The sequence below is a fragment of the Schistocerca gregaria genome, chromosome 2 (genome assembly GCF_023897955.1).
Source record: "Schistocerca gregaria isolate iqSchGreg1 chromosome 2, iqSchGreg1.2, whole genome shotgun sequence".
NCBI lineage: Eukaryota > Metazoa > Arthropoda > Insecta > Orthoptera > Acrididae > Schistocerca > Schistocerca gregaria.
In genome coordinates, this window is record NC_064921.1 from 1017025089 (window position 1) to 1017044515 (window position 19427).

Genomic DNA, 19427 nt, shown 5'->3' on the forward strand with positions numbered 1-19427 from the left:
GGGCTCAAGAAGTCTTCGGGTGCTCGAGAGGGTGTCTGCCGTAGCACCCCTAACGAGATAGCGGCGTTTCCCGCAGTCGTGATTGCAAATCATAGCAGCAAAAGCAATCACTTTCTTAGCAGCAGGGAGTGCGAGCCCAGCGGCAGCTCTACATGAAGGTACCAATAGCCCAGGAAGGCCGCCGACCGCGGGAATTCGCGCCGCCCCCATCCCGCCAGCCTACACGAGACTTTCCAGAGCACCCTGGACCACATCGAGGGACCCAGTGCACTGAAGTAATAGTCATTCGCCACGTCAGATGGCTCGTTGGTCTAGGGGTGTGATTCTTGCTTTGGGTGCAGGAGGTCTCGGGTTCAAATCCCGGACGAGCCCTACCGTTTTGTGCAAACTGATCGCACGTGAGTGGCCGAGTCGACGCAAAATGCTCGGCGTCAGTATCAAATGAATTTCATATTTGATGCGACCAATTGACACTGATCTGACGTGTGAAGGCGATTACGAAGGTTTTTGGGTACAGATGGTAGCAGATGCATGTTAGTATGTCTTGATTTTAATGATAAAAAAGTGTTTCCGCCCGGGATCGAAACGGGGACCTTCTGCGTGTTAGGCAGACGTGATAACCGCTACACCACGGAAACTACTTGTGTGCGCCTTACTTTAGAGACAACTCGTGCTGGTGTTGTCATCGTAACAAAAAAATTAAATAAATGCGCTACTTGCAGAACAAAGGTACATGCAGAAGATCCTCACATGTCGTGGCTCACTGGAGAACAATACGACATAGGCAGGAAATTGATGTTCCCGCCCGGGATCGAACCGGGGACCTTCTGCGTGTGAAGCAGACGTGATAACCGCTACACTACGGAAACTGCGGACTTGAGGAGTCCATCTCCGTTCACTCGAAATTACCTCAGCCTCACTCCCGTCCGCGAATTCACTCGCGACGGTTCTTTTGACAGCCTGGAAACCATCACAGCCGAGTGCTCAAGAAGTCTTCGGGGTGCTCGAGAGGGTGTCTGCCGTAGCACCCCTAACGGGATAGCGGCGTTTCCTGCAGTCGTGATTGCAAGTCATAGCAGCAAAAGCAATCACTTTCTTAGCAGCAGGGAGTGCGAGCCCAGCGGCAGCTCTACATGAAGGTACCAATAGCCCAGGAAGGCCGCCGACCGCGGGAATTCGCGCCGCCCCCATCCCGCCAGCCTACACGAGACTTTCCAGAGCACCCTGGACCACATCGAGGGACCCAGTGCACTGAAATAATAGTCATTTGGCACGTCAGATGGCTCGTTGGTCTAGGGGTATGATTCTTGCTTTGGGTGCAGGAGGTCCCGGGTTCAAATCCCGGACGAGCCCTACCGTTTTGTGCAAACTGATCGCACGTGAGTGGCCAAGTCGACGCAAAATGCTCGGCGTCAGTATCAAATGAATTTCATATTTGATGTGAGCAATTGACATTGATCTGACGTGTGCAGGCGATTACGAAGGTTTTTGGGTACAGATGGTAGCAGATGCATGTTAGTATGTCTTGTTTTTAATGATAAAAAAGTGTTTCCGCCCGGGATCTAAACGGGGACCTTCTGCGTGTTAGGCAGACGTGATAACCGCTACACTACGGTAACTGCGCACGTGAGAAGTCCATCCCCGTTCACTCGAAATTACCTCAGCCTCTCTCCGTGCGCGAATTCACACGCGACGGTTCCTTTGACAGCCTGGAAACCATCACAGCCGAGGGCTCAAGAAGTCTTCGGGGTGCTCGAGAGGGTGTCTGCCGTAGCACCCCTAACGAGATAGCGGCGTTTCCCGCAGTCGTGATTGCAAGTCATAGCAGCAAAAGCAATCACTTTCTTAGCAGCAGGGAGTGCGAGCCCAGCGGCAGCTCTACATGAAGGTACCAATAGCCCAGGAAGGCCGCCGACCGCGGGAATTCGCGCCGCCCCCATCCCGCCAGCCTACACGAGACTTTCCAGAGCACCCTGGACCACATCGAGGGACCCAGTGCACTGAAATAATAGTCATTAGACACGTCAGATGGCTCGTTGGTTTAGGGGTATAATTCCTGCTTTGGGTGCAGGAGGTCCCGGCTTCAAATCCCGGACGAGCGCTAGCGTTTTGTGCAAACTGATCGCACGTGAGTGGCTGAGTCGACGCAAAATGCTCGGCGTCAGTATCAAATGAATTTCATATTTGATGTGAGCAATTGATACTGATCTGACGTGTGAAGGCGATTACGAAGGTTTTTGGGTACAGATGGTAGCAGATGCATGTTAGTATGTCTTGTTTTTAATGATAAAAAAAAGTGTTTCCGCCCGGGATCGAAACGGGGACCTTCTGCGTGTTAGGCAGACGTGATAACCGCTACACCACGGAAACTACTTGTGTGCGCCTTACTTTAGAGACAACTCGTGCTGGTGTTGTCATCGTAACTAAAAAATTAAATAAATGCGCTACTTGCAGAACAAAGGTACATGCAGAAGATCCTCACATGACGTGGCTCACTGGAGTACAATGCGACACAGGCAAGAAAATACTGTTCCCGCCCGGGATCGAACCGGGGACCTTCTGCGTGTAAAGCAGACGTGATAACCGCTACACTACGGAAACTGCGGACGGGAGGAGTCCATCCCCGTTCACTCGAAATTACCTCAGCCTCTCTCCCGTCCGCGAATGCACACGCGACGGTTCTTTTGACAGCCTGGAAACCATTACAGCCGAGGGCTCAAGAAGTCTTCGGGGTGCTCGAGAGGGTGTCTGCCGTAGCACCCCTAACGAGATAGCGGCGTTTCCCGCAGTCGTGATTGCAAGTCATAGCAGCAAAAGCAATCACTTTCTTAGCAGCAGGGAGTGCGAGCCCAGCGGCAGCTCTACATGAAGGTACCAATAGCCCAGGAAGGCCGCCGACCGCGGGAATTCGCGCCGCCCCCATCCCGCCAGCCTACACGAGACTTTCCAGAGCACCCTGGACCACATCGAGGGACCCAGTGCACTGAAATAATAGTCATTTGCCACGTCAGATGGCTCGTTGGTCTAGGGGTATGATTCTTGCTTTGGGTGCAGGAGGTCCCGGGTTCAAATCCCGGAAGAGCCCTACCGTTTTGTGCAAACTGATCGCACGTGAGTGGCCAAGTCGACGCAAAATGCTCGGCGTCAGTATCAAATGAATTTCATATTTGATGTGAGCAATTGACACTGATCTGACGTGTGCAGGCGATTACGAAGGTTTTTGGGTACAGATGGTAGCAGATGCATGTTAGTATGTCTTGTTTTTAATGATAAAAAAGTGTTTCCGCCCGGGATCGAAACGGGGACCTTCTGCGTGTTAGGCAGACGTGATAACCGCTACACTACGGTAACTGCGCACGTGAGGAGTCCATCCCCGTTCACTCGAAATTACCTCAGCCTCTCTCCGTGCGCGAATTCACACGCGACGGTTCCTTTGACAGCCTGGAAACCATCACAGCCGAGGGCTCAAGAAGTCTTCGGGTGCTCGAGAGGGTGTCTGCCGTAGCACCCCTAACGAGATAGCGGCGTTTCCCGCAGTCGTGATTGCAAATCATAGCAGCAAAAGCAATCACTTTCTTAGCAGCAGGGAGTGCGAGCCCAGCGGCAGCTCTACATGAAGGTACCAATAGCCCAGGAAGGCCGCCGACCGCGGGAATTCGCGCCGCCCCCATCCCGCCAGCCTACACGAGACTTTCCAGAGCACCCTGGACCACATCGAGGGACCCAGTGCACTGAAGTAATAGTCATTCGCCACGTCAGATGGCTCGTTGGTCTAGGGGTGTGATTCTTGCTTTGGGTGCAGGAGGTCTCGGGTTCAAATCCCGGACGAGCCCTACCGTTTTGTGCAAACTGATCGCACGTGAGTGGCCGAGTCGACGCAAAATGCTCGGCGTCAGTATCAAATGAATTTCATATTTGATGCGACCAATTGACACTGATCTGACGTGTGAAGGCGATTACGAAGGTTTTTGGGTACAGATGGTAGCAGATGCATGTTAGTATGTCTTGTTTTTAATGATAAAAAAGTGTTTCCGCCCGGGATCGAAACGGGGACCTTCTGCGTGTTAGGCAGACGTGATAACCGCTACACCACGGAAACTACTTGTGTGCGCCTTACTTTAGAGACAACTCGTGCTGGTGTTGTCATCGTAACAAAAAAATTAAGTAAATGCGCTACTTGCAGAACAAAGGTACATGCAGAAGATCCTCACATGTCGTGGCTCACTGGAGAACAATACGACATAGGCAGGAAATTGATGTTCCCGCCCGGGATCGAACCGGGGACCTTCTGCGTGTGAAGCAGACGTGATAACCGCTACACTACGGAAACTGCGGACTTGAGGAGTCCATCTCCGTTCACTCGAAATTACCTCAGCCTCACTCCCGTCCGCGAATTCACTCGCGACGGTTCTTTTGACAGCCTGGAAACCATCACAGCCGAGTGCTCAAGAAGTCTTCGGGGTGCTCGAGAGGGTGTCTGCCGTAGCACCCCTAACGGGATAGCGGCGTTTCCTGCAGTCGTGATTGCAAGTCATAGCAGCAAAAGCAATCACTTTCTTAGCAGCAGGGAGTGCGAGCCCAGCGGCAGCTCTACATGAAGGTACCAATAGCCCAGGAAGGCCGCCGACCGCGGGAATTCGCGCCGCCCCCATCCCGCCAGCCTACACGAGACATTCCAGAGCACCCTGGACCACATCGAGGGACCCAGTGCACTGAAATAATAGTCATTTGCCACGTCAGATGGCTCGTTGGTCTAGGGGTATGATTCTTGCTTTGGGTGCAGGAGGTCCCGGGTTCAAATCCCGGACGAGCCCTACCGTTTTGTGCAAACTGATCGCACGTGAGTGGCCAAGTCGACGCAAAATGATCGGCGTCAGTATCAAATGAATTTCATATTTGATGTGAGCAATTGACACTGATCTGACGTGTGCAGGCGATTACGAAGGTTTTTGGGTACAGATGGTAGCAGATGCATGTTAGTATGTCTTGTTTTTAATGATAAAAAAGTGTTTCCGCCCGGGATCGAAACGGGGACCTTCTGCGTGTTAGGCAGACGTGATAACCGCTACACTACGGTAACTGCGCACGTGAGAAGTCCATCCCCGTTCACTCGAAATTACCTCAGCCTCTCTCCGTGCGCGAATTCACACGCGACGGTTCCTTTGACAGCCTGGAAACCATCACAGCCGAGGGCTCAAGAAGTCTTCGGGGTGCTCGAGAGGGTGTCTGCCGTAGCACCCCTAACGAGATAGCGGCGTTTCCCGCAGTCGTGATTGCAAGTCATAGCAGCAAAAGCAATCACTTTCTTAGCAGCAGGGAGTGCGAGCCCAGCGTCAGTATGAAATGAATTTCATATTTGATGTGAGCAATTGACACTGATCTGACGTGTGAAGGCGATTACGAAGGTTTTTGGGTACAGATGGTAGCAGATGCATGTTAGTATGTCTTGTTTTTAATGATAAAAAAAAGTGTTTCCGCCCGGGATCGAAACGGGGACCTTCTGCGTGTTAGGCAGACGTGATAACCGCTACACCACGGAAACTACTTGTGTGCGCCTTACTTTAGAGACAACTCGTGCTGGTGTTGTCATCGTAACTAAAAAATTAAATAAATGCGCTACTTGCAGAACAAAGGTACATGCAGAAGATCCTCACATGACGTGGCTCACTGGAGTACAATGCGACACAGGCAAGAAAATACTGTTCCCGCCCGGGATCGAACCGGGGACCTTCTGCGTGTAAAGCAGACGTGATAACCGCTACACTACGGAAACTGCGGACGGGAGGAGTCCATCCCCGTTCACTCGAAATTACCTCAGCCGCTCTCCCGTCCGCGAATGCACACGCGACGGTTCTTTTGACAGCCTGGAAACCATTACAGCCGAGGGCTCAAGAAGTCTTCGGGGTGCTCGAGAGGGTGTCTGCCGTAGCACCCCTAACGAGATAGCGGCGTTTCCCGCAGTCGTGATTGCAAGTCATAGCAGCAAAAGCAATCACTTTCTTAGCAGCAGGGAGTGCGAGCCCAGCGTCAGTATCAAATGAATTTCATATTTGATGTGAGCAATTGACACTGATCTGACGTGTGAAGGCGATTACGAAGGTTTTTGGGTACAGATGGTAGCAGATGCATGTTAGTATGTCTTGTTTTTAATGATAAAAAAAAGTGTTTCCGCCCGGGATCGAAACGGGAACCTTCTGCGTGTTAGGCAGACGTGATAACCGCTACACCACGGAAACTACTTGTGTGCGCCTTACTTTAGAGACAACTCGTGCTGGTGTTGTCATCGTAACTAAAAAATTAAATAAATGCGCTACTTGCAGAACAAAGGTACATGCAGAAAATCCTCACATGACGTGGCTCACTGGAGTACAATGCGACACAGGCAAGAAAATACTGTTCCCGCCCGGGATCGAACCGGGGACCTTCTGCGTGTAAAGTAGACGTGATAACCGCTACACTACGGAAACTGCGGACGGGAGGAGTCCATCCCCGTTCACTCGAAATTATCTCAGCCTCTCTCCCGTCCGCGAATGCACACGCGACGGTTCTTTTGACAGCCTGGAAACCATTACAGCCGAGGGCTCAAGAAGTCTTCGGGGTGCTCGAGAGGGTGTCTGCCGTAGCACCCCTAACGAGATAGCGGCGTTTCCCGCAGTCGTGATTGCAAGTCATAGCAGCAAAAGCAATCACTTTCTTAGCAGCAGGGAGTGCGAGCCCAGCGTCAGTATCAAATGAATTTCATATTTGATGTGAGCAATTGACACTGATCTGACGTGTGAAGGCGATTACGAAGGTTTTTGGGTACAGATGGTAGCAGATGCATGTTAGTATGTCTTGTTTTTAATGATAAAAAAAAGTGTTTCCGCCCGGGATCGAAACGGGGACCTTCTGCATGTTAGGCAGACGTGATAACCGCTACACCACGGAAACTGCTTGTGTGCGCTTTACTTTAGAGACAACTCGTGCTGGTGTTGTCATCGTAACTAAAAAATTAAATAAATGCGCTACTTGCAGAACAAAGGTACATGCAGAAAATCCTCACATGACGTGGCTCACTGGAGTACAATGCGACACAGGCAAGAAAATACTGTTCCCGCCCGGGATCGAACCGGGGACCTTCTGCGTGTGAAGCAGACGTGACAACCGCTACACTACGGAAACTGCGGACGTGAGGAGTCCATCCCCGTTCCCTCGAAATTACCTCAGCCTCACTCCCGTCCGCGAATTCACTCGCGACGGTTCTTTTGACAGCCTGGAAACCATCACAGCCGAGGGCTCAAGAAGTCTTCGGGGTGCTCGAGAGTGTGTCTGCCGTAGCACCCCTAACGGGATAGCGGCGTTTCCTGCAGTCGTGATTGCAAGTCATAGCAGCAAAAGCAATCACTTTCTTAGCAGCAGGGAGTGCGAGCCCAGCGGCAGCTCTACATGAAGGTACCAATAGCCCAGGAAGGCCGCCGACCGCGGGAATTCGCGCCGCCCCCATCCCGCCAGCCTACACGAGACTTTCCAGAGCACCCTGGACCACATCGAGGGACCCAGTGCACTGAAATAATAGTCATTAGACACGTCAGATGGCTCGTTGGTTTAGGGGTATAATTCCTGCTTTGGGTGCAGGAGGTCCCGGCTTCAAATCCCGGACGAGCGCTAGCGTTTTGTGCAAACTGATCGCACGTGAGTGGCTGAGTCGACGCAAAATGCTCGGCGTCAGTATCAAATGAATTTCATATTTGATGTGAGCAATTGATACTGATCTGACGTGTGAAGGCGATTACGAAGGTTTTTGGGTACAGATGGTAGCAGATGCATGTTAGTATGTCTTGTTTTTAATGATAAAAAAAAGTGTTTCCGCCCGGGATCGAAACGGGGACCTTCTGCGTGTTAGGCAGACGTGATAACCGCTACACCACGGAAACTACTTGTGTGCGCCTTACTTTAGAGACAACTCGTGCTGGTGTTGTCATCGTAACTAAAAAATTAAATAAATGCGCTACTTGCAGAACAAAGGTACATGCAGAAGATCCTCACATGACGTGGCTCACTGGAGTACAATGCGACACAGGCAAGAAAATACTGTTCCCGCCCGGGATCGAACCGGGGACCTTCTGCGTGTAAAGCAGACGTGATAACCGCTACACTACGGAAACTGCGGACGGGAGGAGTCCATCCCCGTTCACTCGAAATTACCTCAGCCTCTCTCCCGTCCGCGAATGCACACGCGACGGTTCTTTTGACAGCCTGGAAACCATTACAGCCAAGGGCTCAAGAAGTCTTCGGGGTGCTCCAGAGGGTGTCTGCCGTAGCACCCCTAACGAGATAGCGGCGTTTCCCGCAGTCGTGATTGCAAGTCATAGCAGCAAAAGCAATCACTTTCTTAGCAGCAGGGAGTGCGAGCCCAGCGGCAGCTCTACATGAAGGTACCAATAGCCCAGGAAGGCCGCCGACCGCGGGAATTCGCGCCGCCCCCATCCCGCCAGCCTACACGAGACTTTCCAGAGCACCCTGGACCACATCGAGGGACCCAGTGCACTGAAATAATAGTCATTTGCCACGTCAGATGGCTCGTTGGTCTAGGGGTATGATTCTTGCTTTGGGTGCAGGAGGTCCCGGGTTCAAATCCCGGAAGAGCCCTACCGTTTTGTGCAAACTGATCGCACGTGAGTGGCCAAGTCGACGCAAAATGCTCGGCGTCAGTATCAAATGAATTTCATATTTGATGTGAGCAATTGACACTGATCTGACGTGTGCAGGCGATTACGAAGGTTTTTGGGTACAGATGGTAGCAGATGCATGTTAGTATGTCTTGTTTTTAATGATAAAAAAGTGTTTCCGCCCGGGATCGAAACGGGGACCTTCTGCGTGTTAGGCAGACGTGATAACCGCTACACTACGGTAACTGCGCACGTGAGGAGTCCATCCCCGTTCACTCGAAATTACCTCAGCCTCTCTCCGTGCGCGAATTCACACGCGACGGTTCCTTTGACAGCCTGGAAACCATCACAGCCGAGGGCTCAAGAAGTCTTCGGGTGCTCGAGAGGGTGTCTGCCGTAGCACCCCTAACGAGATAGCGGCGTTTCCCGCAGTCGTGATTGCAAATCATAGCAGCAAAAGCAATCACTTTCTTAGCAGCAGGGAGTGCGAGCCCAGCGGCAGCTCTACATGAAGGTACCAATAGCCCAGGAAGGCCGCCGACCGCGGGAATTCGCGCCGCCCCCATCCCGCCAGCCTACACGAGACTTTCCAGAGCACCCTGGACCACATCGAGGGACCCAGTGCACTGAAGTAATAGTCATTCGCCACGTCAGATGGCTCGTTGGTCTAGGGGTGTGATTCTTGCTTTGGGTGCAGGAGGTCTCGGGTTCAAATCCCGGACGAGCCCTACCGTTTTGTGCAAACTGATCGCACGTGAGTGGCCGAGTCGACGCAAAATGCTCGGCGTCAGTATCAAATGAATTTCATATTTGATGCGACCAATTGACACTGATCTGACGTGTGAAGGCGATTACGAAGGTTTTTGGGTACAGATGGTAGCAGATGCATGTTAGTATGTCTTGTTTTTAATGATAAAAAAGTGTTTCCGCCCGGGATCGAAACGGGGACCTTCTGCGTGTTAGGCAGACGTGATAACCGCTACACCACGGAAACTACTTGTGTGCGCCTTACTTTAGAGACAACTCGTGCTGGTGTTGTCATCGTAACAAAAAAATTAAGTAAATGCGCTACTTGCAGAACAAAGGTACATGCAGAAGATCCTCACATGTCGTGGCTCACTGGAGAACAATACGACATAGGCAGGAAATTGATGTTCCCGCCCGGGATCGAACCGGGGACCTTCTGCGTGTGAAGCAGACGTGATAACCGCTACACTACGGAAACTGCGGACTTGAGGAGTCCATCTCCGTTCACTCGAAATTACCTCAGCCTCACTCCCGTCCGCGAATTCACTCGCGACGGTTCTTTTGACAGCCTGGAAACCATCACAGCCGAGTGCTCAAGAAGTCTTCGGGGTGCTCGAGAGGGTGTCTGCCGTAGCACCCCTAACGGGATAGCGGCGTTTCCTGCAGTCGTGATTGCAAGTCATAGCAGCAAAAGCAATCACTTTCTTAGCAGCAGGGAGTGCGAGCCCAGCGGCAGCTCTACATGAAGGTACCAATAGCCCAGGAAGGCCGCCGACCGCGGGAATTCGCGCCGCCCCCATCCCGCCAGCCTACACGAGACTTTCCAGAGCACCCTGGACCACATCGAGGGACCCAGTGCACTGAAATAATAGTCATTTGCCACGTCAGATGGCTCGTTGGTCTAGGGGTATGATTCTTGCTTTGGGTGCAGGAGGTCCCGGGTTCAAATCCCGGACGAGCCCTACCGTTTTGTGCAAACTGATCGCACGTGAGTGGCCAAGTCGACGCAAAATGCTCGGCGTCAGTATCAAATGAATTTCATATTTGATGTGAGCAATTGACACTGATCTGACGTGTGCAGGCGATTACGAAGGTTTTTGGGTACAGATGGTAGGAGATGCATGTTAGTATGTCTTGTTTTTAATGATAAAAAAGTGTTTCCGCCCGGGATCGAAACGGGGACCTTCTGCGTGTTAGGCAGACGTGATAACCGCTACACTACGGTAACTGCGCACGTGAGAAGTCCATCCCCGTTCACTCGAAATTACCTCAGCCTCTCTCCGTGCGCGAATTCACACGCGACGGTTCCTTTGACAGCCTGGAAACCATCACAGCCGAGGGCTCAAGAAGTCTTCGGGGTGCTCGAGAGGGTGTCTGCCGTAGCACCCCTAACGAGATAGCGGCGTTTCCCGCAGTCGTGATTGCAAGTCATAGCAGCAAAAGCAATCACTTTCTTAGCAGCAGGGAGTGCGAGCCCAGCGTCAGTATGAAATGAATTTCATATTTGATGTGAGCAATTGACACTGATCTGACGTGTGAAGGCGATTACGAAGGTTTTTGGGTACAGATGGTAGCAGATGCATGTTAGTATGTCTTGTTTTTAATGATAAAAAAAAGTGTTTCCGCCCGGGATCGAAACGGGGACCTTCTGCGTGTTAGGCAGACGTGATAACCGCTACACCACGGAAACTACTTGTGTGCGCCTTACTTTAGAGACAACTCGTGCTGGTGTTGTCATCGTAACTAAAAAATTAAATAAATGCGCTACTTGCAGAACAAAGGTACATGCAGAAGATCCTCACATGACGTGGCTCACTGGAGTACAATGCGACACAGGCAAGAAAATACTGTTCCCGCCCGGGATCGAACCGGGGACCTTCTGCGTGTAAAGCAGACGTGATAACCGCTACACTACGGAAACTGCGGACGGGAGGAGTCCATCCCCGTTCACTCGAAATTACCTCAGCCGCTCTCCCGTCCGCGAATGCACACGCGACGGTTCTTTTGACAGCCTGGAAACCATTACAGCCGAGGGCTCAAGAAGTCTTCGGGGTGCTCGAGAGGGTGTCTGCCGTAGCACCCCTAACGAGATAGCGGCGTTTCCCGCAGTCGTGATTGCAAGTCATAGCAGCAAAAGCAATCACTTTCTTAGCAGCAGGGAGTGCGAGCCCAGCGTCAGTATCAAATGAATTTCATATTTGATGTGAGCAATTGACACTGATCTGACGTGTGAAGGCGATTACGAAGGTTTTTGGGTACAGATGGTAGCAGATGCATGTTAGTATGTCTTGTTTTTAATGATAAAAAAAAGTGTTTCCGCCCGGGATCGAAACGGGAACCTTCTGCGTGTTAGGCAGACGTGATAACCGCTACACCACGGAAACTACTTGTGTGCGCCTTACTTTAGAGACAACTCGTGCTGGTGTTGTCATCGTAACTAAAAAATTAAATAAATGCGCTACTTGCAGAACAAAGGTACATGCAGAAAATCCTCACATGACGTGGCTCACTGGAGTACAATGCGACACAGGCAAGAAAATACTGTTCCCGCCCGGGATCGAACCGGGGACCTTCTGCGTGTAAAGTAGACGTGATAACCGCTACACTACGGAAACTGCGGACGGGAGGAGTCCATCCCCGTTCACTCGAAATTATCTCAGCCTCTCTCCCGTCCGCGAATGCACACGCGACGGTTCTTTTGACAGCCTGGAAACCATTACAGCCGAGGGCTCAAGAAGTCTTCGGGGTGCTCGAGAGGGTGTCTGCCGTAGCACCCCTAACGAGATAGCGGCGTTTCCCGCAGTCGTGATTGCAAGTCATAGCAGCAAAAGCAATCACTTTCTTAGCAGCAGGGAGTGCGAGCCCAGCGTCAGTATCAAATGAATTTCATATTTGATGTGAGCAATTGACACTGATCTGACGTGTGAAGGCGATTACGAAGGTTTTTGGGTACAGATGGTAGCAGATGCATGTTAGTATGTCTTGTTTTTAATGATAAAAGAAAGTGTTTCCGCCCGGGATCGAAACGGGGACCTTCTGCGTGTTAGGCAGACGTGATAACCGCTACACCACGGAAACTACTTGTGTGCGCCTTACTTTAGAGACAACTCGTGCTGGTGTTGTCATCGTAACTAAAAAATTAAATAAATGCGCTACTTGCAGAACAAAGGTACATGCAGAAGATCCTCACATGACGTGGCTCACTGGAGTACAATGCGACACAGGCAAGAAAATACTGTTCCCGCCCGGGATCGAACCGGGGACCTTCTGCGTGTAAAGCAGACGTGATAACCGCTACACTACGGAAACTGCGGACGGGAGGAGTCCATCCCCGTTCACTCGAAATTACCTCAGCCTCTCTCCCGTCCGCGAATGCACACGCGACGGTTCTTTTGACAGCCTGGAAACCATTACAGCCGAGGGCTCAAGAAGTCTTCGGGGTGCTCGAGAGGGTGTCTGCCGTAGCACCCCTAACGAGATAGCGGCGTTTCCCGCAGTCGTGATTGCAAGTCATAGCAGCAAAAGCAATCACTTTCTTAGCAGCAGGGAGTGCGAGCCCAGCGTCAGTATCAAATGAATTTCATATTTGATGTGAGCAATTGACACTGATCTGACGTGTGAAGGCGATTACGAAGGTTTTTGGGTACAGATGGTAGCAGATGCATGTTAGTATGTCTTGTTTTTAATGATAAAAAAAAGTGTTTCCGCCCGGGATCGAAACGGGGACCTTCTGCGTGTTAGGCAGACGTGATAACCGCTACACCACGGAAACTACTTGTGTGCGCCTTACTTTAGAGACAACTCGTGCTGGTGTTGTCATCGTAACTAAAAAATTAAATAAATGCGCTACTTGCAGAACAAAGGTACATGCAGAAGATCCTCACATGACGTGGCTCACTGGAGTACAATGCGACACAGGCAAGAAAATACTGTTCCCGCCCGGGATCGAACCGGGGACCTTCTGCGTGTAAAGCAGACGTGATAACCGCTACACTACGGAAACTGCGGACGGGAGGAGTCCATCCCCGTTCACTCGAAATTATCTCAGCCTCTCTCCCGTCCGCGAATGCACACGCGACGGTTCTTTTGACAGCCTGGAAACCATTACAGCCGAGGGCTCAAGAAGTCTTCGGGGTGCTCGAGAGGGTGTCTGCCGTAGCACCCCTAACGAGATAGCGGCGTTTCCCGCAGTCGTGATTGCAAGTCATAGCAGCAAAAGCAATCACTTTCTTAGCAGCAGGGAGTGCGAGCCCAGCGTCAGTATCAAATGAATTTCATATTTGATGTGAGCAATTGACACTGATCTGACGTGTGAAGGCGATTACGAAGGTTTTTGGGTACAGATGGTAGCAGATGCATGTTAGTATGTCTTGTTTTTAATGATAAAAAAAAGTGTTTCCGCCCGGGATCGAAACGGGGACCTTCTGCGTGTTAGGCAGACGTGATAACCGCTACACCACGGAAACTACTTGTGTGCGCCTTACTTTAGAGACAACTCATGCTGGTGTTGTCATCGTAACTAAAAAATTAAATAAATGCGCTACTTGCAGAACAAAGGTACATGCAGAAGATCCTCACATGACGTGGCTCACTGGAGTACAATGCGACACAGGCAAGAAAATACTGTTCCCGCCCGGGATCGAACCGGGGACCTTCTGCGTGTAAAGCAGACGTGATAACCGCTACACTACGGAAACTGCGGACGGGAGGAGTCCATCCCCGTTCACTCGAAATTACCTCAGCCTCTCTCCCGTCCGCGAATGCACACGCGACGGTTCTTTTGACAGCCTGGAAACCATTACAGCCGAGGGCTCAAGAAGTCTTCGGGGTGCTCGAGAGGGTGTCTGCCGTAGCACCCCTAACGAGATAGCGGCGTTTCCCGCAGTCGTGATTGCAAGTCATAGCAGCAAAAGCAATCACTTTCTTAGCAGCAGGGAGTGCGAGCCCAGCGGCAGCTCTACATGAAGGTACCAATAGCCCAGGAAGGCCGCCGACCGCGGGAATTCGCGCCGCCCCCATCCCGCCAGCCTACACGAGACTTTCCAGAGCACCCTGGACCACATCGAGGCACCCAGTGCACTGAAATAATAGTCATTTGCCACGTCAGATGGCTCGTTGGTCTAGGGGTATGATTCTTGCTTTGGGTGCAGGAGGTCCCGGGTTCAAATCCCGGACGAGCCCTACCGTTTTGTGCAAACTGATCGCACGTGAGTGGCCAAGTCGACGCAAAATGCTCGGCGTCAGTATCAAATGAATTTCATATTTGATGTGAGCAATTGACACTGATCTGACGTGTGCAGGCGATTACGAAGGTTTTTGGGTACAGATGGTACCAGATGCATGTTAGTATGTCTTGTTTTTAATGATAAAAAAGTGTTTCCGCCCGGGATCGAAACGGGGACCTTCTGCGTGTTAGGCAGACGTGATAACCGCTACACTACGGTAACTGCGCACGTGAGAAGTCCATCCCCGTTCACTCGAAATTACCTCAGCCTCTCTCCGTGCGCGAATTCACACGCGACGGTTCCTTTGACAGCCTGGAAACCATCACAGCCGAGGGCTCAAGAAGTCTTCGGGGTGCTTGAGAGGGTGTCTGCCGTAGCACCCCTAACGAGATAGCGGCGTTTCCCGCAGTCGTGATTGCAAGTCATAGCAGCAAAAGCAATCACTCTCTTAGCAGCAGGGAGTGCGAGCCCAGCGTCAGTATCAAATGAATTTCATATTTGATGTGAGCAATTGACACTGATCTGACGTGTGAAGGCGATTACGAAGGTTTTTGGGTACAGATGGTAGCAGATGCATGTTAATATGTCTTGTTTTTAATGATAAAAAAAAGTGTTTCCGCCCGGGATCGAAACGGGGACCTTCTGCGTGTTAGGCAGACGTGATAACCGCTACACCACGGAAACTACTTGTGTGCGCCTTACTTTAGAGACAACTCGTGCTGGTGTTGTCATCGTAACTAAAAAATTAAATAAATGCGCTACTTGCAGAACAAAGGTACATGCAGAAGATCCTCACATGACGTGGCTCACTGGAGTACAATGCGACACAGGCAAGAAAATACTGTTCCCGCCCGGGATCGAACCGGGGACCTTCTGCGTGTAAAGCAGACGTGATAACCGCTACACTACGGAAACTGCGGACGGGAGGAGTCCATCCCCGTTCACTCGAAATTACCTCAGCCTCTCTCCCGTCCGCGAATGCACACGCGACGGTTCTTTTGACAGCCTGGAAACCATTACAGCCGAGGGCTCAAGAAGTCTTCGGGGTGCTCGAGAGGGTGTCTGCCGTAGCACCCCTAACGAGATAGCGGCGTTTCCCGCAGTCGTGATTGCAAGTCATAGCAGCAAAAGCAATCACTTTCTTAGCAGCAGGGAGTGCGAGCCCAGCGTCAGTATCAAATGAATTTCATATTTGATGTGAGCAATTGACACTGATCTGACGTGTGAAGGCGATTACGAAGGTTTTTGGGTACAGATGGTAGCAGATGCATGTTAGTATGTCTTGTTTTTAATGATAAAAAAAAGTGTTTCCGCCCGGGATCGAAACGGGGACCTTCTGCGTGTTAGGCAGACGTGATAACCGCTACACCACGGAAACTACTTGTGTGCGCCTTACTTTAGAGACAACTCGTGCTGGTGTTGTCATCGTAACTAAAAAATTAAATAAATGCGCTACTTGCAGAACAAAGGTACATGCAGAAAATCCTCACATGACGTGGCTCACTGGAGTACAATGCGACACAGGCAAGAAAATACTGTTCCCCCCCGGGATCGAACCGGGGACCTTCTGCGTGTAAAGTAGACGTGATAACCGCTACACTACGGAAACTGCGGACGGGAGGAGTCCATCCCCGTTCACTCGAAATTATCTCAGCCTCTCTCCCGTCCGCGAATGCACACGCGACGGTTCTTTTGACAGCCTGGAAACCATTACAGCCGAGGGCTCAAGAAGTCTTCGGGGTGCTCGAGAGGGTGTCTGCCGTAGCACCCCTAACGAGATAGCGGCGTTTCCCGCAGTCGTGATTGCAAGTCATAGCAGCAAAAGCAATCACTTTCTTAGCAGCAGGGAGTGCGAGCCCAGCGTCAGTATCAAATGAATTTCATATTTGATGTGAGCAATTGACACTGATCTGACGTGTGAAGGCGATTACGAAGGTTTTTGGGTACAGATGGTAGCAGATGCATGTTAGTATGTCTTGTTTTTAATGATAAAAAAAAGTGTTTCCGCCCGGGATCGAAACGGGGACCTTCTGCGTGTTAGGCAGACGTGATAACCGCTACACCACGGAAACTACTTGTGTGCGCCTTACTTTAGAGACAACTCATGCTGGTGTTGTCATCGTAACTAAAAAATTAAATAAATGCGCTACTTGCAGAACAAAGGTACATGCAGAAGATCCTCACATGACGTGGCTCACTGGAGTACAATGCGACACAGGCAAGAAAATACTGTTCCCGCCCGGGATCGAACCGGGGACCTTCTGCGTGTAAAGCAGACGTGATAACCGCTACACTACGGAAACTGCGGACGGGAGGAGTCCATCCCCGTTCACTCGAAATTACCTCAGCCTCTCTCCCGTCCGCGAATGCACACGCGACGGTTCTTTTGACAGCCTGGAGACCATTACAGCCGAGGGCTCAAGAAGTCTTCGGGGTGCTCGAGAGGGTGTCTGCCGTAGCACCCCTAACGAGATAGCGGCGTTTCCCGCAGTCGTGATTGCAAGTCATAGCAGCAAAAGCAATCACTTTCTTAGCAGCAGGGAGTGCGAGCCCAGCGTCAGTATCAAATGAATTTCATATTTGATGTGAGCAATTGACACTGATCTGACGTGTGAAGGCGATTACGAAGGTTTTTGGGTACAGATGGTAGCAGATGCATGTTAGTATGTCTTGTTTTTAATGATAAAAAAAAGTGTTTCCGCCTGGGATCGAAACGGGGACCTTCTGCGTGTTAGGCAGACGAGATAACCGCTACACCACGGAAACTACTTGTGTGCGCCTTACTTTAGAGACAACTCGTGCTGGTGTTGTCATCGTAACTAAAAAATTAAATAAATGCGCTACTTGCAGAACAAAGGTACATGCAGAAGATCCTCACATGACGTGGCTCACTGGAGTACAATGCGACACAGGCAAGAAAATACCGTTCCCGCCCGGGATCGAACCGGGGACCTTCTGCGTGTAAAGCAGACGTGATAACCGCTACACTACGGAAACTGCGGACGGGAGGAGTCCATCCCCGTTCACTCGAAATTATCTCAGCCTCTCTCCCGTCCGCGAATGCACACGCGACGGTTCTTTTGACAGCCTGGAAACCATTACAGCCGAGGGCTCAAGAAGTCTTCGGGGTGCTCGAGAGGGTGTCTGCCGTAGCACCCCTAACGAGATAGCGGCGTTTCCCGCAGTCGTGATTGCAAGTCATAGCAGCAAAAGCAATCACTTTCTTAGCAGCAGGGAGTGCGAGCCCAGCGTCAGTATCAAATGAATTTCATATTTGATGTGAGCAATTGACACTGATCTGACGTGTGAAGGCGATTACGAAGGTTTTTGGGTACAGATGGTAGCAGATGCATGTTAGTATGTCTTGTTTTTAATGATAAAAAAAAGTGTTTCCGCCCGGGATCGAAACGAGGACCTTCTGCGTGTTAGGCAGACGTGATAACCGCTACACCACGGAAACTACTTGTGTGCGCCTTACTTTAGAGACAACTCGTGCTGGTGTTGTCATCGTAACTAAAAAATTAAATAAATGCGCTACTTGCAGAACAAAGGTACATGCAGAAGATCCTCACATGACGTGGCTCACTGGAGTACAATGCGACACAGGCAAGAAAATACTGTTCCCGCCCGGGATCGAACCGGGGACCTTCTGCGTGTAAAGCAGACGTGATAACCGCTACACTACGGAAACTGCAGACGGGAGGAGTCCATCCCCGTTCACTCGAAATTATCTCAGCCTCTCTCCCGTCCGCGAATGCACACGCGACGGTTCTTTTGACAGCCTGGAAACCATTACAGCCGAGGGCTCAAGAAGTCTTCGGGGTGCTCGAGAGGGTGTCTGCCGTAGCACCCCTAACGAGATAGCGGCGTTTCCCGCAGTCGTGATTGCAAGTCATAGCAGCAAAAGCAATCACTTTCTTAGCAGCAGGGAGTGCGAGCCCAGCGGCAGCTCTACATGAAGGTACCAATAGCCCAGGAAGGCCGCCGACCGCGGGAATTCGCGCCGCCCCCATCCCGCCAGCCTACACGAGACTTTCCAGAGCACCCTGGACCACATCGAGGCACCCAGTGCACTGAAATAATAGTCATTCGCCATGTCAGATGGCTCGTTGGTCTAGGGGTATGATTCCTGCTTCGGGTGCAGGAGGTCCCGGGTTCAAATCCCGGACGAGCCCTAGCGTTTTGTGCAAACTGATCGCACATGAGTGGCTGAGTCGATGCAAAATGCTCGGCGGCAGTATCAAATGAATTTCATATTTGATGTGAGCAATTGACACTCTGATCCGACGTGTGAAGGCGATTACGAAGGTTTTTGGGTACAGATGGAAGCAGATGCATGTTACTATGTCTTGTTTTTAATGATGAAAAAGTGTTTCCGCCCGGGATCGAACCGGGGACCTTCTGCGTGTTAGGCAGACGTGATAACAGCTACACCACGGAAACTACTTGTGTGCGCCATACCTTAGAGACAACTCGTGCTGATGTTGACATCGTAACTAAAAAATTAAATAAATGCGCTTCTTGCATAACAAAGGTACATGCAGAAGATCCTCACATGACGTGGCTCACTGGAGTACAATGCGACACAGGCAAGAAAATACTGCTCCCGCCCGGGATCGAACCGGGGACCTTCTGCGTGTAAAGCAGACGTGATAACCGCTACACTACGGAAACTGCGGACGGGAGGAGTCCATCCCCGTTCACTCGAAATTACCTCAGCCTCTCTCCGTGCGCGAATTCACACGCGACGGTTCCTTTGACAGCCTGGAAACCATCACAGCCGAGGGCTCAAGAAGTCTTCGGGTGC

The 19427-nt window shown here is 51.2% G+C and overlaps 53 non-coding genes across 53 annotated transcripts; 9 read left to right on the top strand and 44 right to left on the bottom strand.

The window, feature by feature from the left end:
• Positions 1 to 565: 565 nt before the first annotated feature.
• Trnav-aac (transfer RNA valine (anticodon AAC)) lies at positions 566 to 638 on the bottom strand. Its single transcript has one exon. It is a non-coding gene; the product is annotated as a tRNA-Val (tRNA).
• Positions 639 to 796: 158 nt separating this feature from the next.
• Positions 797 to 869, bottom strand: Trnav-cac (transfer RNA valine (anticodon CAC)). The gene has a single exon. It is a non-coding gene; the product is annotated as a tRNA-Val (tRNA).
• Positions 870 to 1281: 412 nt separating this feature from the next.
• Positions 1282 to 1353, top strand: Trnap-ugg (transfer RNA proline (anticodon UGG)). The gene has a single exon. It is a non-coding gene; the product is annotated as a tRNA-Pro (tRNA).
• A 193-nt stretch (positions 1354 to 1546) lies between these two features.
• On the bottom strand, positions 1547 to 1619 carry Trnav-aac (transfer RNA valine (anticodon AAC)). Its single transcript has one exon. It is a non-coding gene; the product is annotated as a tRNA-Val (tRNA).
• A 411-nt stretch (positions 1620 to 2030) lies between these two features.
• Trnap-ugg (transfer RNA proline (anticodon UGG)) lies at positions 2031 to 2103 on the top strand. The gene has a single exon. It is a non-coding gene; the product is annotated as a tRNA-Pro (tRNA).
• A 194-nt stretch (positions 2104 to 2297) lies between these two features.
• Trnav-aac (transfer RNA valine (anticodon AAC)) lies at positions 2298 to 2370 on the bottom strand. Its single transcript has one exon. It is a non-coding gene; the product is annotated as a tRNA-Val (tRNA).
• A 158-nt stretch (positions 2371 to 2528) lies between these two features.
• Trnav-uac (transfer RNA valine (anticodon UAC)) lies at positions 2529 to 2601 on the bottom strand. The gene has a single exon. It is a non-coding gene; the product is annotated as a tRNA-Val (tRNA).
• A 412-nt stretch (positions 2602 to 3013) lies between these two features.
• Positions 3014 to 3085, top strand: Trnap-ugg (transfer RNA proline (anticodon UGG)). Its single transcript has one exon. It is a non-coding gene; the product is annotated as a tRNA-Pro (tRNA).
• A 193-nt stretch (positions 3086 to 3278) lies between these two features.
• Positions 3279 to 3351, bottom strand: Trnav-aac (transfer RNA valine (anticodon AAC)). The gene has a single exon. It is a non-coding gene; the product is annotated as a tRNA-Val (tRNA).
• A 675-nt stretch (positions 3352 to 4026) lies between these two features.
• Trnav-aac (transfer RNA valine (anticodon AAC)) lies at positions 4027 to 4099 on the bottom strand. The gene has a single exon. It is a non-coding gene; the product is annotated as a tRNA-Val (tRNA).
• Positions 4100 to 4257: 158 nt separating this feature from the next.
• On the bottom strand, positions 4258 to 4330 carry Trnav-cac (transfer RNA valine (anticodon CAC)). The gene has a single exon. It is a non-coding gene; the product is annotated as a tRNA-Val (tRNA).
• Positions 4331 to 4742: 412 nt separating this feature from the next.
• On the top strand, positions 4743 to 4814 carry Trnap-ugg (transfer RNA proline (anticodon UGG)). Its single transcript has one exon. It is a non-coding gene; the product is annotated as a tRNA-Pro (tRNA).
• A 193-nt stretch (positions 4815 to 5007) lies between these two features.
• Trnav-aac (transfer RNA valine (anticodon AAC)) lies at positions 5008 to 5080 on the bottom strand. Its single transcript has one exon. It is a non-coding gene; the product is annotated as a tRNA-Val (tRNA).
• Positions 5081 to 5469: 389 nt separating this feature from the next.
• On the bottom strand, positions 5470 to 5542 carry Trnav-aac (transfer RNA valine (anticodon AAC)). The gene has a single exon. It is a non-coding gene; the product is annotated as a tRNA-Val (tRNA).
• A 158-nt stretch (positions 5543 to 5700) lies between these two features.
• Trnav-uac (transfer RNA valine (anticodon UAC)) lies at positions 5701 to 5773 on the bottom strand. The gene has a single exon. It is a non-coding gene; the product is annotated as a tRNA-Val (tRNA).
• Positions 5774 to 6163: 390 nt separating this feature from the next.
• On the bottom strand, positions 6164 to 6236 carry Trnav-aac (transfer RNA valine (anticodon AAC)). The gene has a single exon. It is a non-coding gene; the product is annotated as a tRNA-Val (tRNA).
• Positions 6237 to 6394: 158 nt separating this feature from the next.
• On the bottom strand, positions 6395 to 6467 carry Trnav-uac (transfer RNA valine (anticodon UAC)). The gene has a single exon. It is a non-coding gene; the product is annotated as a tRNA-Val (tRNA).
• Positions 6468 to 6857: 390 nt separating this feature from the next.
• On the bottom strand, positions 6858 to 6930 carry Trnav-aac (transfer RNA valine (anticodon AAC)). Its single transcript has one exon. It is a non-coding gene; the product is annotated as a tRNA-Val (tRNA).
• Positions 6931 to 7088: 158 nt separating this feature from the next.
• Trnav-cac (transfer RNA valine (anticodon CAC)) lies at positions 7089 to 7161 on the bottom strand. The gene has a single exon. It is a non-coding gene; the product is annotated as a tRNA-Val (tRNA).
• Positions 7162 to 7573: 412 nt separating this feature from the next.
• Positions 7574 to 7646, top strand: Trnap-ugg (transfer RNA proline (anticodon UGG)). The gene has a single exon. It is a non-coding gene; the product is annotated as a tRNA-Pro (tRNA).
• Positions 7647 to 7840: 194 nt separating this feature from the next.
• Trnav-aac (transfer RNA valine (anticodon AAC)) lies at positions 7841 to 7913 on the bottom strand. Its single transcript has one exon. It is a non-coding gene; the product is annotated as a tRNA-Val (tRNA).
• A 158-nt stretch (positions 7914 to 8071) lies between these two features.
• Trnav-uac (transfer RNA valine (anticodon UAC)) lies at positions 8072 to 8144 on the bottom strand. Its single transcript has one exon. It is a non-coding gene; the product is annotated as a tRNA-Val (tRNA).
• Positions 8145 to 8556: 412 nt separating this feature from the next.
• On the top strand, positions 8557 to 8628 carry Trnap-ugg (transfer RNA proline (anticodon UGG)). The gene has a single exon. It is a non-coding gene; the product is annotated as a tRNA-Pro (tRNA).
• Positions 8629 to 8821: 193 nt separating this feature from the next.
• On the bottom strand, positions 8822 to 8894 carry Trnav-aac (transfer RNA valine (anticodon AAC)). Its single transcript has one exon. It is a non-coding gene; the product is annotated as a tRNA-Val (tRNA).
• A 675-nt stretch (positions 8895 to 9569) lies between these two features.
• On the bottom strand, positions 9570 to 9642 carry Trnav-aac (transfer RNA valine (anticodon AAC)). The gene has a single exon. It is a non-coding gene; the product is annotated as a tRNA-Val (tRNA).
• Positions 9643 to 9800: 158 nt separating this feature from the next.
• Positions 9801 to 9873, bottom strand: Trnav-cac (transfer RNA valine (anticodon CAC)). Its single transcript has one exon. It is a non-coding gene; the product is annotated as a tRNA-Val (tRNA).
• Positions 9874 to 10285: 412 nt separating this feature from the next.
• Trnap-ugg (transfer RNA proline (anticodon UGG)) lies at positions 10286 to 10357 on the top strand. Its single transcript has one exon. It is a non-coding gene; the product is annotated as a tRNA-Pro (tRNA).
• A 193-nt stretch (positions 10358 to 10550) lies between these two features.
• Positions 10551 to 10623, bottom strand: Trnav-aac (transfer RNA valine (anticodon AAC)). The gene has a single exon. It is a non-coding gene; the product is annotated as a tRNA-Val (tRNA).
• A 389-nt stretch (positions 10624 to 11012) lies between these two features.
• Trnav-aac (transfer RNA valine (anticodon AAC)) lies at positions 11013 to 11085 on the bottom strand. Its single transcript has one exon. It is a non-coding gene; the product is annotated as a tRNA-Val (tRNA).
• Positions 11086 to 11243: 158 nt separating this feature from the next.
• Trnav-uac (transfer RNA valine (anticodon UAC)) lies at positions 11244 to 11316 on the bottom strand. The gene has a single exon. It is a non-coding gene; the product is annotated as a tRNA-Val (tRNA).
• A 390-nt stretch (positions 11317 to 11706) lies between these two features.
• Positions 11707 to 11779, bottom strand: Trnav-aac (transfer RNA valine (anticodon AAC)). Its single transcript has one exon. It is a non-coding gene; the product is annotated as a tRNA-Val (tRNA).
• A 158-nt stretch (positions 11780 to 11937) lies between these two features.
• Trnav-uac (transfer RNA valine (anticodon UAC)) lies at positions 11938 to 12010 on the bottom strand. The gene has a single exon. It is a non-coding gene; the product is annotated as a tRNA-Val (tRNA).
• Positions 12011 to 12400: 390 nt separating this feature from the next.
• On the bottom strand, positions 12401 to 12473 carry Trnav-aac (transfer RNA valine (anticodon AAC)). The gene has a single exon. It is a non-coding gene; the product is annotated as a tRNA-Val (tRNA).
• Positions 12474 to 12631: 158 nt separating this feature from the next.
• Trnav-uac (transfer RNA valine (anticodon UAC)) lies at positions 12632 to 12704 on the bottom strand. The gene has a single exon. It is a non-coding gene; the product is annotated as a tRNA-Val (tRNA).
• Positions 12705 to 13094: 390 nt separating this feature from the next.
• Trnav-aac (transfer RNA valine (anticodon AAC)) lies at positions 13095 to 13167 on the bottom strand. Its single transcript has one exon. It is a non-coding gene; the product is annotated as a tRNA-Val (tRNA).
• A 158-nt stretch (positions 13168 to 13325) lies between these two features.
• Positions 13326 to 13398, bottom strand: Trnav-uac (transfer RNA valine (anticodon UAC)). Its single transcript has one exon. It is a non-coding gene; the product is annotated as a tRNA-Val (tRNA).
• A 390-nt stretch (positions 13399 to 13788) lies between these two features.
• Trnav-aac (transfer RNA valine (anticodon AAC)) lies at positions 13789 to 13861 on the bottom strand. Its single transcript has one exon. It is a non-coding gene; the product is annotated as a tRNA-Val (tRNA).
• A 158-nt stretch (positions 13862 to 14019) lies between these two features.
• Trnav-uac (transfer RNA valine (anticodon UAC)) lies at positions 14020 to 14092 on the bottom strand. Its single transcript has one exon. It is a non-coding gene; the product is annotated as a tRNA-Val (tRNA).
• Positions 14093 to 14504: 412 nt separating this feature from the next.
• Trnap-ugg (transfer RNA proline (anticodon UGG)) lies at positions 14505 to 14576 on the top strand. Its single transcript has one exon. It is a non-coding gene; the product is annotated as a tRNA-Pro (tRNA).
• A 193-nt stretch (positions 14577 to 14769) lies between these two features.
• Positions 14770 to 14842, bottom strand: Trnav-aac (transfer RNA valine (anticodon AAC)). The gene has a single exon. It is a non-coding gene; the product is annotated as a tRNA-Val (tRNA).
• Positions 14843 to 15231: 389 nt separating this feature from the next.
• On the bottom strand, positions 15232 to 15304 carry Trnav-aac (transfer RNA valine (anticodon AAC)). The gene has a single exon. It is a non-coding gene; the product is annotated as a tRNA-Val (tRNA).
• Positions 15305 to 15462: 158 nt separating this feature from the next.
• Trnav-uac (transfer RNA valine (anticodon UAC)) lies at positions 15463 to 15535 on the bottom strand. Its single transcript has one exon. It is a non-coding gene; the product is annotated as a tRNA-Val (tRNA).
• A 390-nt stretch (positions 15536 to 15925) lies between these two features.
• On the bottom strand, positions 15926 to 15998 carry Trnav-aac (transfer RNA valine (anticodon AAC)). The gene has a single exon. It is a non-coding gene; the product is annotated as a tRNA-Val (tRNA).
• A 158-nt stretch (positions 15999 to 16156) lies between these two features.
• Positions 16157 to 16229, bottom strand: Trnav-uac (transfer RNA valine (anticodon UAC)). The gene has a single exon. It is a non-coding gene; the product is annotated as a tRNA-Val (tRNA).
• Positions 16230 to 16619: 390 nt separating this feature from the next.
• Positions 16620 to 16692, bottom strand: Trnav-aac (transfer RNA valine (anticodon AAC)). Its single transcript has one exon. It is a non-coding gene; the product is annotated as a tRNA-Val (tRNA).
• Positions 16693 to 16850: 158 nt separating this feature from the next.
• Trnav-uac (transfer RNA valine (anticodon UAC)) lies at positions 16851 to 16923 on the bottom strand. The gene has a single exon. It is a non-coding gene; the product is annotated as a tRNA-Val (tRNA).
• Positions 16924 to 17313: 390 nt separating this feature from the next.
• Positions 17314 to 17386, bottom strand: Trnav-aac (transfer RNA valine (anticodon AAC)). Its single transcript has one exon. It is a non-coding gene; the product is annotated as a tRNA-Val (tRNA).
• Positions 17387 to 17544: 158 nt separating this feature from the next.
• On the bottom strand, positions 17545 to 17617 carry Trnav-uac (transfer RNA valine (anticodon UAC)). Its single transcript has one exon. It is a non-coding gene; the product is annotated as a tRNA-Val (tRNA).
• Positions 17618 to 18007: 390 nt separating this feature from the next.
• Trnav-aac (transfer RNA valine (anticodon AAC)) lies at positions 18008 to 18080 on the bottom strand. The gene has a single exon. It is a non-coding gene; the product is annotated as a tRNA-Val (tRNA).
• A 158-nt stretch (positions 18081 to 18238) lies between these two features.
• Positions 18239 to 18311, bottom strand: Trnav-uac (transfer RNA valine (anticodon UAC)). Its single transcript has one exon. It is a non-coding gene; the product is annotated as a tRNA-Val (tRNA).
• Positions 18312 to 18723: 412 nt separating this feature from the next.
• Trnap-cgg (transfer RNA proline (anticodon CGG)) lies at positions 18724 to 18795 on the top strand. The gene has a single exon. It is a non-coding gene; the product is annotated as a tRNA-Pro (tRNA).
• A 195-nt stretch (positions 18796 to 18990) lies between these two features.
• On the bottom strand, positions 18991 to 19063 carry Trnav-aac (transfer RNA valine (anticodon AAC)). Its single transcript has one exon. It is a non-coding gene; the product is annotated as a tRNA-Val (tRNA).
• Positions 19064 to 19221: 158 nt separating this feature from the next.
• Trnav-uac (transfer RNA valine (anticodon UAC)) lies at positions 19222 to 19294 on the bottom strand. The gene has a single exon. It is a non-coding gene; the product is annotated as a tRNA-Val (tRNA).
• Between the last annotated feature and the right edge of the window lie 133 nt (positions 19295 to 19427).